General features: G+C 43.9%; 1 protein-coding gene across 5 annotated transcripts in view; it reads right to left on the bottom strand.

The window, feature by feature from the left end:
* The window catches only part of Ehmt1 (euchromatic histone lysine methyltransferase 1), a 191,478-nt gene that overhangs the window by 117,437 nt on the left and 58,079 nt on the right, over positions 1–15,962 (bottom strand). The window contains exon 1 of one of the 5 annotated variants that reach the window (XM_033759223.1): positions 5,821–5,844. The exons of the other annotated variants lie outside the window; for them this stretch is intronic. The gene's annotated coding sequence lies outside the window, so the exon portion shown is untranslated. Of the gene's footprint in view, positions 1–5,820; positions 5,845–15,962 lie in introns of those variants that run through there. 5 annotated transcript variants of the gene reach the window in all.

Here is a 15,962-nt window from a genome sequence, read left to right as displayed (position 1 = left end):
ATGGAAACCATGAATGCCCAGCATAGGAAAGCAATGGAATCCATGAAACAGAGTCAAACAAATAGTCAGGAGATTAAAAACTCCACTGAAAGTATATGCAACAGAATGAGCCAATGTGAGGAGAGAATATCGGATATAGAAGACAGGATTTCAGTTGGCGATCATGCTAAGAAAGATCTCAAAAGCAGCAAGGGACTACAAAAAATCAACCCAGCAACTGCTAGATGATGCAAAGAATAACATAAGATTGATTGGAGTCAATGAAAAAAACAGGATAAAACAAATGACATTAAAAAGCTGAGACATAATACACAATACCCACAACTTAAAGGAGGAGAAGTTCATTATGGCTCACAGTTTTGTTCCACAGCCAGCTGGCTCCACAGCAGAAATGGCACAATAGAAGAGCCTGTGCTGAGAACTGCTGCTTATTCCATGGCAGCCAGGAAATAGAGAGAGATGGGAGGCCCCAGGGAGAGAGAAGCATCCTCCTAGGTCACACCCCCAGTGACCTTCGTCTTCAACTGCTAAACTCATCAACAGCTGAATCCAATGATGAGTACAGGGCCTCCACGGGCCAATCACCTTCCACACACATAAGAATTTTGGAGAACATTTTAGATTTAAACCATAACGAAGAGCAAATATAAGTGGTTCTTCCAGAAGCTTTAGTGTTAGATATTTTTAGTCATTTTTTTGTTAAATCACCAAGTGTAGTGGCACACAACTGTAATTCTAATACTCAGGAAGCAGGAAAATCACTACGTCCCACTTGAGCAACTTGGTGAGACCCTGTCTCAAAACTAAAACAAAAAAATGAAAAGGAAAGAGAGGGGAGGGGGGAAAATGGAAAAGAGAAAGGAAGGGAAAAGAGAACTCTATATCTGCCCGCTAATGTATTATCAGACCAGGAATAGAGGACATTCACAGGATAAGAGACACAGGGTGGTGAACCAGGAACTGTGAGTAAATGTGAAAGTTCTTATCTGCTTTTGTAAGACTCTCACTAAATATTCAAAAATAAAATTCAAACTCAGGTTGAAAAATATAGGAGATACTATACAGCCACAATGAAAATTCTTGTGAATGAAGGTGGGTGGGGGCCAGAACACCACCTCTCTCTTAAGATGAAAACTCTTTACAAATATAGTTTTAGAAAGGGCAAAAGTCACTGGGTGTGGCAGTATACCCTTGCAATCCCAGCACTTGGGAGGCTGAGGCAGGAAGATCACCCTGAGTTCAAGGCCAGCCTGAACTACACAGCAAGACCCTGTCTCAAAACACCAAAAAAAAGAGGAAAAAAAAAAAATCACTGTCGTACTAGGTATCCATGTCCCTTATACTAAACCACTGGAAAATCCTCAAGCTCCTCTCTAAAAACCAGAGATGGGGATTTAGCTCAGTGGTTCCCGCAGGCGCAAGGTCCTGAGTTACCATGTCCCTTACTAAACCACTGGAAAATCCTCAAGCTCCTCTCTAAAAACCAGAGATGGGGATTTAGCTCAGTGGTTCCCGCAGGCGCAAGGTCCTGAGTTCAATCCACAGTACCAATTAAAAACAAACAAACAAACAAAAAAAACCAGAGACCAAGACTTTCCCTAGGCACCCCAGGGCCAGGGAGCATCTCCTCCTGCTCTGAGCAGCTCAGGTCCTGCCAGGCCACACCTCTGGTCACACACAACACACCCAACCACTTTTTTTGTGGGGGGGTACAGGGATTGAACTACGGTCTTTGAGCTTGCAAGGCAGGTGGTAGCAACACAGTCCTAAATTCCCAGCCCCCCTTTCTGTCTCACTTTGTATTTCAGGCTGGTCCTGAACTCACTATGTAGCCCAGGCTAACTTTAAACTCTCGACAATTCTCTTGCCTCTGCCTTCCAAATGCTGGGATTACAGGTATGCTACCATGCAGAGCAACTCAGCCATTCTTGACAGTGAAAACCAAACAGATTTGTGGTGGCTGAACTGATGCAGCCAACAGTGCCTTTACCAGCCTTTCCAGATCCAGCTCCAATACCACATGACAAACCAAAAAGAACTGTATAATTGCAAAGACTGATACGCTACCCATAGGTGTGTGTGACGTGTGTGAACACATGCACAGAATCCACTCAGTATATAATCAGAATGGGCATAAGTGACAGTAACAAAGCAACCCCTCTGAGAAAAGAACAGCCAGGTGTGGTGGTGTACCCCAGTAAACCCAGCACTGGGGGGCTAGGGATGAGGATCACTGTGAGTTAGAGGTAGCTTGGGCTACACAATGAGTTCAAGGCCAGCCTGAATTACAGAGGAAGACCTCTCAAAAATAAAAAGAGAAAAGAACAGAATAAGGAAGCCCATTTACACACACTTGACATGCCAGAGCTGACTTGACTATCTTTCTAGAAAATGGTGTGCTACTCTTTGAATGTCCATTTTAATATACTAAGGCACTGGGGTGGCGGAAGGAAGGAAGGAAGGAAGGAAGGAAGGAAGGAAGGAAGGAAGGAAGGAAGGAAGGAAGGAAGGAAGATGGAATTGCTGTCTCAATACGCCAGTGGCCGATGTTATCATGAAACTGGACCTTGGACAAGGCAGCGTAAGTGTGCAAAAAGGTATGGAAGGTGAACTCAGAGAGGACAGCATCACAATAAAAGACTGTGCATTCCAGTTCATGAAACTATTTCCTTCAGTAAAAAGTAGTGGGGTTTGTATATACATGAAAGCTAAGGGGGAAAGTTTTTCAGAAAGTGAAGCAGAACCTTGTTCCAGGCTGGATGAGCCCCAGGCTAGGGAATCCAGCTTCCAGGGCAAACACAAAAGGCTGCAAAGACAGAGAATATGGGCAAAAGCAAATGTGTGAAAAGGGTGGCAGGGTAGGAGAAGGACCTGCGGGCAAAGCCCATCTCCTTCAGTGAGGGCTGGTGGGTGTGGGTGTGTGTGTGTGTGTGTGTGAGTGTGTCTGTCTGTCTGTCTGTCTCCACTCCAGTGATCTTCCAGTCTTTCTGGCCACACAGGACAAAGCGAGTATTAGCATTTTAATCCCAGGTGGAGATACACATTTACATAAACTAGATTTTCCTAATAATTCAAATTAAAAATCTTATAAACTTTTACAGTACTGTTGCCTCATTTGCATGGCCCTCCCTCTAAACATAACTATAAAATAAGCACACAATAACCACTTACAATCTAGCACAATCTGTACATGAAACAAAGGCAACATGTATATAAGGTTTCACTTGAATAAACAGCTGACAGCGCTGCTTTTCATCTACAAGTAGCCATTTCTTCTCTGCTATTTAACAAGAAAAGACTGTGTATCAACTACCATTTGCCATAATAGTTAACTATGTTTCATTGCAACTGATTTTAGACATTTCTATAAAAGTTTGTTTCCATTATATATAAAGTACAAATTATTAAGGTTAAAATTCAGTGAGGCACCCGCCCATATTCCCATCCCAGGAGGGATGACACATGCCCTCGAGTTTTCCAGAATCTCCTGTGTGGCTGGGCACCCAGCACAGGAAGTAGGGCATACCTTCTGGGGAGGCCACCATGCCCCGCCTCCCAGTAGCCCACCTGTCTACTTCTACCAAATTGCTGGTTTTCTTTCTTTTTCCAATAAACAAAGGGGAAAAGAATAGAAACTCAAGACACCGCTCCTTAGGAGATACCTAAAATTCAAAGGCAAATAAGGAATGGTTATCTTTTGAATAATCTGTATTAAAGTTATTCAAAGACAAGCCAGTGAAAGTATTTAAATAACTTTGTAATTTAAATTTCAAAGACATGAAAGAAAGAATCAATGGAATTGCAGCGGCTCTGAACTGGATGGGTTGCTGACCTTTGGGTTGCCACAAAGAAAAGACCACTGCTTCAGGCTGCCTAGCTCAGGAAAGGGCTGGGAACAAGGAGGTCTCAGCTCCAAGAGGTGAGAAGGACCCACCCAGCTCTATCTGACCCAGCACAGCGACAGCCTGGCTGCCCTGTCTGCCTAGTGCTACTAAGCCCCACCATCCACCGCTTTAAACTCCTTCCAAGGTTTTGCTGCTGTCTCTGCTAAGAAGCAATGCCGAACCTCAAACATTTACTGAAGACAGTACACTGCAGCCTTTTGTCATCTACCCAGTCAACACCCACCAGGAGGCAAGGACATGGAGGCTATTTACAGCATCTACAAAAATACAGCTAGAAGAATTACCTCAAAAGCAGTTGTTTGACTTCTCCCAGCCAAAGCCTAGTTTCCACAACATACCCCACCTATACGTAGCTTGCCAAATGAGCTGAAAAGAGTGTGATTAATGAACAAATGAACAGTAATGATGACCAAAGTTCTTGATACCCATGAAGCAGTCTGTTTCCAAACAGTGCCTGTTCTGAGAAGTCATTGTGAAGCAAGAGAAGAAATCACAATCTGCCCAGCCGCTGCAAGCCAGATGCATGCGCTACAAGCAGGAGCAGTGGGCACACGAGCTTGCGAGGGACATCTCAGAGGGAGAAAACACGTACACTCACACTAGGGCTCTGAACAAAACCACTAGGGGCCTACTGTGATCAGCTGTATGTGACACACACACAACTCGGTTACTAACTCTGAAAGGAGCATCCTCTCAACACACTCTGATTTAAAAAGCACAATGTACTTGCCCCAGAGGCAGAACTCCTCACCTCAGCAGGGAGGTTTCACCACCAAGTGTCCTCACATCTGAGGCTAGACATAAAATCCTTGAAGTTGCCAGAAACTTAAAACTGCTTCCCAAAAGTCTTCAAAATAGTGTGCAAAATCAATTGGGCAGCCCTGTGGGCAGCGGGGCACACAGGCCAGGCAAAGTATGGCCCAGGAGTGCTGCTCTGTAAGCCTTAATAGTACCCATAAAAATGCAACCAACAAGTGGGTCACAAACTCTGCTGGAGTTTCTCGGAGCTAACTCTGTAAGACCTGACTGAGCTAAAGTGATTCCATGTTGGATGAATAATGGCCCCAGAGACCACTCCCCTTCGTAGTTGCACCAGTTTGAACCTTTGCTTAGGAAGGTAAGACTGCATAACTCTGTGTAATCTTTACTGCTTAACTTTGTGATCTTAAATTCCTAGCCCCAACTGTGAATAATGTGAGTTAATGGGCAAATGCTTAAGAGGTTCTGGAAAATGAGATAAGATATGTGCTGTATACAGAGACCCAAAGTTAATTGTTTTACTGCTTGATTGTCTGAAATACCTTAGAGACCCGTCATTAGCATCTTTTAATCATCAGCATGTGATTGCTGAGTACATGGCTGCTGACCACGGGCAGACCAGTAGCCTTTGTCCCCTGGGTCCAGGCTTTGAATGTTAAACCCCCCTTATCCCTCTTATAAAAGGACCTCAGCCCCTGAGCTAGCACCTCTCTGAACTACTGGGCTCTGGGAGTGCCGTCTGGCCCGACTAATAAAGGCCTGTTTCCTTTCCAATGTGTATGGTATGTTCCTTCCTGGGTGAATCTCATGGCTGTCAAGCTCTTCAGAGCGGTAATTTTGAGCTCTCTGTAGTGGTATTGAGCTCTTAGGAGTGGTAGTAAGGCCTTGGGTCTTACAACTCCAAGGTCTCCTCTGGGGTTCCACGCTCACACTCAGGCTTTCTAGAAAGCCTGGAGGGGCCACAGGCCATGCTCCCTTTTTGGCGCTAGGACTCAACATGCGGGGCTCCTTCCTCCTTGGATACCACACCCCACAGCACAAATAAGCTATCCCGGGGTTCCCCAGAAAGAGCACCCACAGGTCACTTCCACATCCCTGTGTGGTTACAAAAGCCAGGCCTGAACGAATGCACAGATGGCCAACTGCTGCACATAACTGATATGTAAAAGGAGTCTGAGGGCCAGGGATTTAGCTCAGTGGTTCTGCTGCCCGGTTCACAAGCACAAGGTCCGGAGTTCGATCCCTGGTACTAAAAGAAAAAAGAAAAAGAAAAAAGAAGTCAGAAGCTAGGTGTAGTGGTGCATGCCTCTAATCTCAGCTATGCATGTGACTGAGGCAGGAGGATCACAAGTCTGAGCCTACCCTGAGCAATTTAGCAAATTCCTGTCTCAAAATTTTTGCTGGGTGTGGTAGTGCATGCCTGTAACTCCAGCATTAAGAAGGCTGAGGCAGGAGGATCATCAAGAGTTTAAAACCATCTTGGGCTATAGAGTTCAAAACCAGCCTGGACTACACAGTGAGACCTGGAATCAAAAAAAAATTTTTTTTTTAATTTCTTTTTTTCAAAAGGCTTGGGATGAATGAAGCTCAGTGGCAGCTAGCATGAACAAGGCCCTAGGTTCAATACCCAGTACTGGAAAAAAAGCCCAGAGCCAGTCCAGAAAGATAGCTAATGGATTCTCCCTGTTGAGGACAGGACAGCAATGGCAGGAGAGGGAAAGATGACTTTCACAAGGAAGGGAGGAAAAAGAGTCATTCTTCTGTGAGAACGGCAGCCTTCCCTCTGTGGCTTCAACACACTTCTACACTTGAGTTGGGATCCCCTTTCACACATCACCAGTCTGTGGTGGCAGACGACAAGGAAAGGGAGACCTCACCACTGCCCTCAAACCCATCCCTCCTCAAGAGGGAGACACAAGTGAGAAGGAAAATCCTTCCTCACCAGAACACCTGGACCCAGGCTCTCCCTCATGCCCTGGCACCAAGCACAGAGCAACGATCACGGTCTCCACTTAGAGCGGAGACTGCCTTCTACAAAATAAGAAAAATGCAGCCCTAGTCTGCCACCGGCTCTCCTCTCCACCTCCAGAAGGCGCAGGTGGGGCTTGGAGGAAAGGCAGCCTCCTCCTCAGGAACACAGGAACGACAAGCAGCTCTCAAAGAGGGTGCATCTTCGGCCCTGCAGTGCACTCTGCCACCCTGCTCTCATGTATCTCCAAACATCAGCTTCACTCACTAATTATCAAGGGGGTGGGGTGGGGAAAAAGAGAATGAAGCCCTTCAATATCAGATTTTCTTTTCCCTCTTTTGTCTTTTTGTTTTTCCCTTGGCAGAAAAAGGAGTTTGTTCCTAAATTTGGAAAACATGATTAATATCCAAAGTAGCGCCAGAAACTGCATTTAAGGAATTTCAAAAGACCAGAACAAATCTGATTCCCTTTCCATCTGCTACTTAACCCTTAACTGGCCCTCTCTGCAAAGAAAGAAATCCAGGGTTTTTCCATCTTTGCTCACTTTACCTAGGAGTCTTTTAAGCACTGTATGCCTCCAAAAAACACCAGGGCTGAATTCAATCCCAGTACCCACTCAGAAAACCAAAAGGGCTGGCACGGATCCCCCCCATGGGTCCCCTGGCAATAGGACACCGACATTCCTCCCTCTCGATTTCCTAGGCAGACCTCATAACTGCCTGGACCCACAGTGTGGAGTGAGTCTCCATGACACAAGGGCCTGATCAAGCTCCATCACAGCTCTGCTGTGCTGGCTCTCTCCACACTGCCTGGCCCCCACCTAGTAAGTCATAATACATACATATTATATAGAGGTGTTCATCCTGCTCTCCTTCCCTTGGCCATCACTGAGGCCCTACTAGGGGTAACAGGGAAGCCACCTGTGCTCTTAACACAGGTCTAGCCACACAGCTCACTCAACAACCCAGCTCTATGCTCAATGGCCACTAAGTCCTGCACTAAACAGCCCTAGTCTACATCCTTAGGAAATCCAATCTACAAAGAAGGAAGAGATGGACCGGGGATTTAGCTCAGTGGTGCCACTGCCTGCCTTATAAGCGCAAGGTCCCAAATTTGATCCCCAGTATCCAAATTTTTTTAAAAAGTCACAAGAGTACTCAAACTGGTTGTTACAAATGTACCCAGGCAGATGGGATGGATGTGTGTGATACAAGGCACGAACACACTGGCTGCAGTGCCTTTCCCTCTCTAAACGCTCTACAGTTTCATTCACCAAAACCTGCTCCTGTAAACCCTAACATCTTCACAGAGCAAACAAAAATAAAGCTAGCCATGATCAGAACAAGCTCCCTCCATATGACTGGTAACTGTTGGACCAGGAGATGGGGTCAAGAAACTTTCAGTTTGACTTTCCATGTGATTTGCTATATGAAGACAGTGGCACATTACATATTATTTCCTACCATGAACAAATATGCTGATTTTTTAGTTTAAACATCCGTCTCTTTTGTGTGTGCAGTTACAATAAACACAGTTTGGTTTACTGCAAAAACTGAGTTACTGAACCTGCCAAGTGACAACCTGCTTCCCAGGGGAATCACTTTGTAGCACCATGGGGACTTCAGTATGGACACACTGGCTGGCCAGCCTCCCCTGAGAACAGCTTCTGCCTCCAAGGCAGGTTCAAGTAAGTACTCACAGAGCACATGGTTGAGGACATAACCCTTGGAGACTTATCCATACTCCCTTTCCCTTAATATACTATGGAGTAATTTAAGAAATGTTCATGGAATCTATTAGAAATTCACAGCTGCAGAGCATCAAGAATGCCTTGTAGAAGGCCAGGGTACAGCTCAGTGGCAGAGCACCTGCCTAGCATGTATGAGGCCCTGAGTTCGATCCCAGCACAAGGTGGGGGGGGGCTCACAGAAGCTACAGAAAAAGGACAGTGCTGTGCAGGTCACCTAGCCCCAAGGCTCACCTCTGTATACAACAAGAGCCACACTGAACACTGAGAGATCACACTGAAGCCACCATAACCAAGTTCCACTCTAGAGACCTACAGTACTTCTTACTTCTCCCTTCACAGACTTATAGTACTTCTTATTTTCTCCAGTTTAGCCAAAGTTTTCATAATGGGAAACTGTCATGGGATCCACTGGGCACAATCATCCTGGGCCCCCAGATGATGCCTGGCTCTTTCCAAGCCTTCCATATGCTGCATACACTATGCATCTCTCTGAAGGAGCATGCCCTGCCTTGCCTGTGTCTATTCTCTCAGCGACATCCTTCCCTCTAAGTCCAGCCCCACCCTGAGTCCCAAACCAGTCCAGCTCTTGTTGGTGCTACCACATGCCCCACAAAGGACTCAGCCAGGGTAGACACAATGTCAATTACTTGACCAGAGCCCAAGAGCACACTTGCATGTCACTCCTCTCTGCCATGCGCAGGCTAGGGATAGACCCGTGTCAACATGTCAAAGCATCATACCCGCACACTGCTTATGCTCTCTGCCATGCACAGGCTCATGATGTACCACACACTAACGAATGAGATTATCTGAGTAGCTCCCACTTTCACAAGGTACTGAGAATGTTTTCTAGCTTTTTACAGTTTTAAGGGTACTGTTCTAAGGCAGAAAGAAAAAACTGATTGTAAAAACACATCTAATGACAAGAAGACCACTAGAAATATCCAAATATTCTTTACTAATGCTAGTAGACAACATCTTGGCACCTTGATCAATACTGGCTGGTATTCTGCATGACTCTCATTTTCTGTCATTTCCAAATTCTTCCAGAGGCCAATCAACTTCTCATTAATTAGTTCTGCCTATTTTGCACTTCAATAGAATCAGCAATTTCCTGAGAATTTTTAGTAAATAGCATTCCACTTGTATTGGAAAAAGAACAAATTTTAAAGTTCCTGAATTCAAGGAGAAAAGGGACAATCAGAGCTAGGAAGACGAGGCCATGGTCAAATGGAGAGGACAGGGTGGCAGAGGCCCACAGCAATCCAGTCGCTGTCAGTACAATGTGACATTGCTTCACACCCCTAGAACAGCTATAACCACAAAGATACAGCAAAGACGCAGGGCACTGAAACCCTTGTGCACAGTTGGTGAGAATGTAAAATAGGCTGTCACTATGGGAAACAGTACAGTGACTCCTCAAAACAGTAAAAATGAAATAACTGGCACATCTCCTGGACCTGTCACAGCACCCCATAATCAGAACTAAATATGACCCCTCACCACAGCCTGACCTCTGTGCCCACAGACTGCCTGCACTGAGTGAGTTACACACGTGTGTGTGTGTGTGTGTGTGTGTGTGTCTACCATGTGACCCAGTAATCGAAAGCAGACCACATTCCTAGCAGGATTATTCAAAACAGCCAGGGGTGGAAACAACCCAAGTGTCCATCTACAGATGGATAAACACATACAATGGAACATTCTACCCACATAAGGAAGAAAACTTTAATTCTCTACTACCTGGATGAACCTTAAAGACATTACGCTAAGTGAAATAAATCAGGCATAAAAAGACAAATTTTTATGACCCATTTAAGTGGGTCCTTTAGAGGAGCCAAATTCACTGAGACAAAGTAAAAAGGTAGTTTCCAGGGTCTGGGAGGGAAAGAAGCAAACAAAGTTTCAGCTTAAGAAGATGAGAGGGCTCTGGAGTTGGATGGTGGTGATGGCTACACAATAATAAGAAAATACCTAACAACAATAAATGCACACTTCAACGACTGAGATGGTGAATTGGATGGTATGTATACTCGACTACAATTTTAGAACATTTTTTAAACAAGCACATTCTGTATAACCCAGCACCTTTACTTCCTGGTGTTTATGTGCAAAAATCCCTAGACAAGTGCATATGGAGAAATCCATGATGCCCTTGAAGAAGGACTTTATAATAGCAAAGCACAGATACAGGATGAGCAATCAGTGTCAATACAGAAGTGTCAAACAAAAACACAGCTAGTCCTCCACTACCAGCAGATAATCATCATGCCACAATTCACAAAGCAGACCTCCACATACCAACACAGAAAGAGCTCTAAGAAATACTATGAAATAAAAGGGCAACACATAAGCACTCCTTTGACTGATCAAGTCTATTAGCAAACCCTGTCCATCAACCTTCAGAGCCTTAGGAAATCCGTCACACCTTATCACCAACACCGCCCTCTGGACTCATTGCCCACCTTGTCTTAGTTTATCCCAGACACACCTTCAGTGTCAACAGACAGACACAGAAATCCCATTAACATTCGTCACACATAGCCAGGCATGGTGGCACATGCCTGTAATCCCAGCAAAGAGCCAGAAAAGGCAAAACAGTTTAGAAAAAGAAGACCAAAGCAAAGGACTCACACTTCCCCATTTCAAACCTCAATACACAGATGCAATAACAGCATGCTACTAACAAATGACATAGAGCAAAACTCAATCCAGAAAAATGCCCTAACTTTTATCACAACTGATACTCCACAAGGGTCTCAGAGGACATTCAAGAGGGAAAGAAGTGTCTCTTCAGCACATGTTGCTGGGACAACTAGATTTCCACACGCAAAAGAATGAAGTTGGATCTTCTACCTCACATCCTGTGTCAAAATGACTCAAGATAGATCACAAAAGGAAAAAAAAAAAAAAAAAGATCACAGACAGAAATTTAAGAAACAAAACTATCAACTCTTACAGGAGCTGGGCATGGTGGCTCACGCCTGTAATCCCAGCACTCAGGAGGCTGAGGCAGGAGGATCACTGTGAGTTCGAGACCAGCCTGGGCTACATAATGAGTTCCAGGTCAGTCTCAACTACATGTGAGACCCTGTATCAAAAAACAAAAACAAACAAACAAACAAAAAACAAAAAAAACTGATGCATACAATGCCTTTCCTGGTTTTCATAGTCTCTGACAGAACCAGATCCTCCTGTCCTTCAAGCCCTATTCAGATTACATCCTCCTTTTTATTTTGTGTGACCTTTTTGCACTTACCTGCACCCTATACCATAAATTCTCCTTTGTATAAAGTCTTTATATTTTAACCTAAACGTCTTAGGTCCTTAAGTTGAAGTTTTAGAGAACAAAACTTTTTTCTTTTTGGACTCAATGTATTGCACAGTAAATGCATATTAGTTAAAATAGTAAATAAAAGAATAAAAGTAAAATAATGCTACAAAAAAAAGGATGAAGCATAGGGGCTGGGGATTTAGCTCAATGGCACAGTGCCTGCCTGGTAAGCACAAGGTCCTGAGTTTGATCCCCAGTACCAAAAGAAAAAAAATGTAATGAATAAATAAAATATAGGATGCCATACAATGGAGCATTGCTCAGCCATAAAAAGAAATGGTGCTCTGGTACCAGCTACAACATGGATGAAATAATCATGACATGAAAGCTCAAATGTTGCTCGATTCCACTTTTCTAAAATATCTAGTTCAAACAAATTAATAAGACAGAATATTAGAGGATATAAGAGCTGAGAAAGAAGTGAATGATTGTTGGGTAGAGAGTTTCTGCTTGAGGAGATACAAATGTCGGGAAAACATATAATGATGACTGTATGACCCTGTGAATGTATTCAGTATCACTGAATGGCACACTTAAAAGTTACTGAAAGAGTAGGGTTTGCCAGGAATGGTGGCACATTCCTGTAATCCCAGCTATTCAGGGAGCTGAGGTAAGATCACAAATTCAAGACCAGCCTACACAGCTTAGTGGAAACCTGGCTCAAAATAAAAACTAAGAAGGGTTGAGGCTATAGCTCAGTGGTATACTGAGTTGAATTCCCAGAAGCACAAAGGGCATGGAAATAAAACTTGCATTAAATATATTTTCCATAATTTAAAAAAATAGCAGGAGAGGGGTAAGTTATTTTCCAATCCCCCTTCTGTCTCTCTTAGACAGAAGCTATCTTTTTCTCATTAAATTTTTTCCTACTCTTAACCTCCATTGTTCCTAGAATTCATTCTTCGATTTTAGAGAACACGAACTCCCATTTTGGGTATATAGATTTGGGAGTCACACCTATTCCCCCATATCAGTCTGACTAAGAATCAGAAAGACACTGTGAAGGATCCTTGTTATATTTGCTACCTTGTGCACAAACACCATGTTGCTTCTCCTCTGCAATGCCTGTTTGCCATCCCTGCGTTGGAGCCAGCTGATCATAAACCGAAACTTCTACAAAATGTGAGCAAATAAGCCCTTTTCCCCTATAACTTTGGGTGTTGGGTATTTTGTCTCAGCAATAAGAGAAAAATAACTAACACAGAAATCTGGTAACAGAGAAGTAAGGTCATTGCTGTGACATTACCTGGCTGTGTGGCTCAAGAGCCTTTGGAACTGCCTTGTGTGAAAAGAAGAGTTAGGAAAGATTCAGAGATGTCAAATGTGGAAGTAGAGTTGGAATGTGTTAGGCTGTTCTGTATGGGACAGTCTGGTCAGAGCTCTGAAGAATAGAAAGCCAGTCAGTAAAGTCCGCGCTCAGGTTTCTGCTGGGAAGGAGGACTGCCCTGGCTACTGGGACTCCGGATGATGTGTATGATGTATTGGCAGAAAGTCTGTCTGCCTTTTGCTCATGTCCAGAGACTTTTCCTGAGACTGAGATAAAAGGCAGCGGACTAATTAATCTCAAAGAAGAAATTTGAAGGCAATCTAATGTTGAGGCCGTGGCACAGCTACTGTTGGGGGCATTCTAGACAGATTTATATTGAGAATCAACAACAGAGAGTCCAGCAGAATGATTTAGAATGGTTTGAGTTTGTCCCAAAAGGAAGCTCCAGTAAAGCTGTGGACTGCAAGATAGAGCAGAGGAGATCTTGACTGCTGAGAAGGAACAGGAGAATGGAAAAGATGGCTTGAGGGCATCACAAAAGCAGCAGGTCTCCACACTTTGCAGCCTCAAAACTGCAAAAGTAAAAGACTTTGCTTTGAGAAAAAAGCCCCAGAGCACCATGTTCACAAAAGGCAGTGGCAGCCTAGAGAACTTTTTCCTTGGAATTGGGTTCAGAGTGCTTAGCAATCCAGGCACCTGACCCCTACAGCCAAGAGAGAAAGAAACCCGGCTACTGCTCCAGCTGGTAGCAAATCTGGGCATTAACCACATGGTGCTGGTTTGAGGCACATGCAAAATACAAGAGTTGTGGGGTCAGGAAGGCTTCCACCCCGATTTCAGAAGCAAGCCTGGGAAGTCAAGCAGTGTGCCCCTGAGAGGGCAGTGTGAAGCTGTTGAGTGTGAAGTCAAAGGTACAGTGAGTAATGTCAGGCACCACCAAGGCAGGCAAAGTCTAAGCAACATGTGATGAGTTTATTGTTATCTGGGTGCAGATGGGCCAAGGGTGAGAAGACCCTTTGCACTGAGGGTGCTCACAGGTGATATGGGGCATTCTAGGAAGGGAGGGGGGATTGGTCAAGAGGGTGGAAAATTTTAGAATCCCAAGGGCGATGGTCCTGGGGCTGGCTGATAAACAGGGCTGTGGTGAAAGCGGCGTGGTGGCTAATAGCTTCTTGTTATCTCTGCTCCTGTAGACGTGGGTTGTAGAGCTGCTTGGGTGGGGGGACCTGTCACAGTGGAGACCCCAGAAGTTTGGAGAAGCCAGGACTATGGATGTGAGGAAAGCTGCAAGGAAGCAGCAGAGCTGGCCCAAAAGAGAAGCCATGGGAGCTACAACAGGCAGTGCTCCACCCAAGCCCTTTGGAGTTCACAACTCACCACAGACTGCCTTGGACACTAGACATGGAACTCTAAGATTTAATGTTAGCCCTGCTGGATTTTGGTCTTATTTTGTTCCCATTCCTTGTTATCCCCCAATGTAACTTTTGGAATGAGAATGTATGTATATCTTTTGTCATTGGGGAAAAAAAAAGCAGAAGAAAAAAAGACAGATGTGCCAACAGTCTTAAAGCTATAACCATAAACTTATTTAACATGTGGTTATAAAATAAATGCAATTATAAGAATGGATTCATTTAAAAGAAGAAATGTAACACACACACACACACACACACACACACACACACACACACACACACACACACACACACACACACACACACACACACACACACACACACACACACACACACACACACACACACACACACACACACACACACACACACACACACACACACACACACACACACACACACACACACACACACACACACACACACACACACACACACACACACACACACACACACACACACACACACACACACACACACACACACACACACACACACACACACACACACACACAAACACACACCAATAAAAATCAGAAAATAATAAACAAGGGCATTTACCTAGCATTCCCAGTTTGATTCCCAGCACAGGAAAAAAAATTGGATAATAGCTGATACTAAGGTTCATCTCTTACTGTGGACACAAGTAATTTCTGACATAGAAGGGTCTTTTATTCTAATAGAGGCACCCTTAAGACCTTACCTAATAACATCTTTGGTGCTGAGCTGGGCTGGAATGGAATCCCACATGAAGGCTAGGCTGGCGTTAGTGTGAAAGAGGGGAAAGGAGAAAGGGAAAGGAGGAGGGAGATGGAAAGAAAATGTTGATTTAACTTCAATAAACATTTGTAGAATTTGTTTATCTGTCCAGCTATTTATTTGCCATGTTGGGGATTGAACCCAGAACTTTGTGCATGCTAGGCAAGTGCTCTAGATTGAGCTATAACCTCTACCCCATATCTAAAATTTTAAAATAAAATGATTTTCTTATAGCATGCTAGTTTTTGTATCATTTCCAAAAATAAAGCTGTTTTCCAATAAAAAATAAAAAGAAAATAACAAACAATATTTTATGGAGTAAAATACAAGATGTAGCATAACAGTGAAAACAACATACTATCGATATAAATATTTTAAAGCTATATATTAAATTGCTCTTGTTGACTACTGTGCTATAGTTAAGTGAAAGTATATTTTGTAAAAAAAACTACCCCACTTAGGATGATGGGGCACCTAGGAAGCAACATAATGGTTCAGGGGAAAAAAATCTCTTATCATACCTGCAACTTTTCTGTGGAGTTGGAAATTATTTTGAAACAAAAGCACTAGATATGCCAGGCCTGGTGATAGATGCCTATGATCTCAGCACTCAACAAGCTGAGGCAGAAGAATCACCATGAGTTTGAGGCCAGCCTGTGCTACACAGTGAGCTCAAGGCCAGCCTAAACTACACAGCAAGACCCTCTCTAAAAAAACAAACAAACAAACTAGACAGGAAAAATTAAAAATGTACAAAATAGCACCATATAAGAGACTGGGGGGTTGCAGAGCATCTCTAGGACA

The sequence above is a fragment of the Fukomys damarensis genome, unplaced genomic scaffold, assembly GCF_012274545.1.
Source record: "Fukomys damarensis isolate Sample0158 unplaced genomic scaffold, DMR_v1.0_HiC HiC_scaffold_36, whole genome shotgun sequence".
Lineage (NCBI taxonomy): Eukaryota > Metazoa > Chordata > Mammalia > Rodentia > Bathyergidae > Fukomys > Fukomys damarensis.
This window is presented reverse-complemented; position numbering and strand designations above follow the sequence as displayed.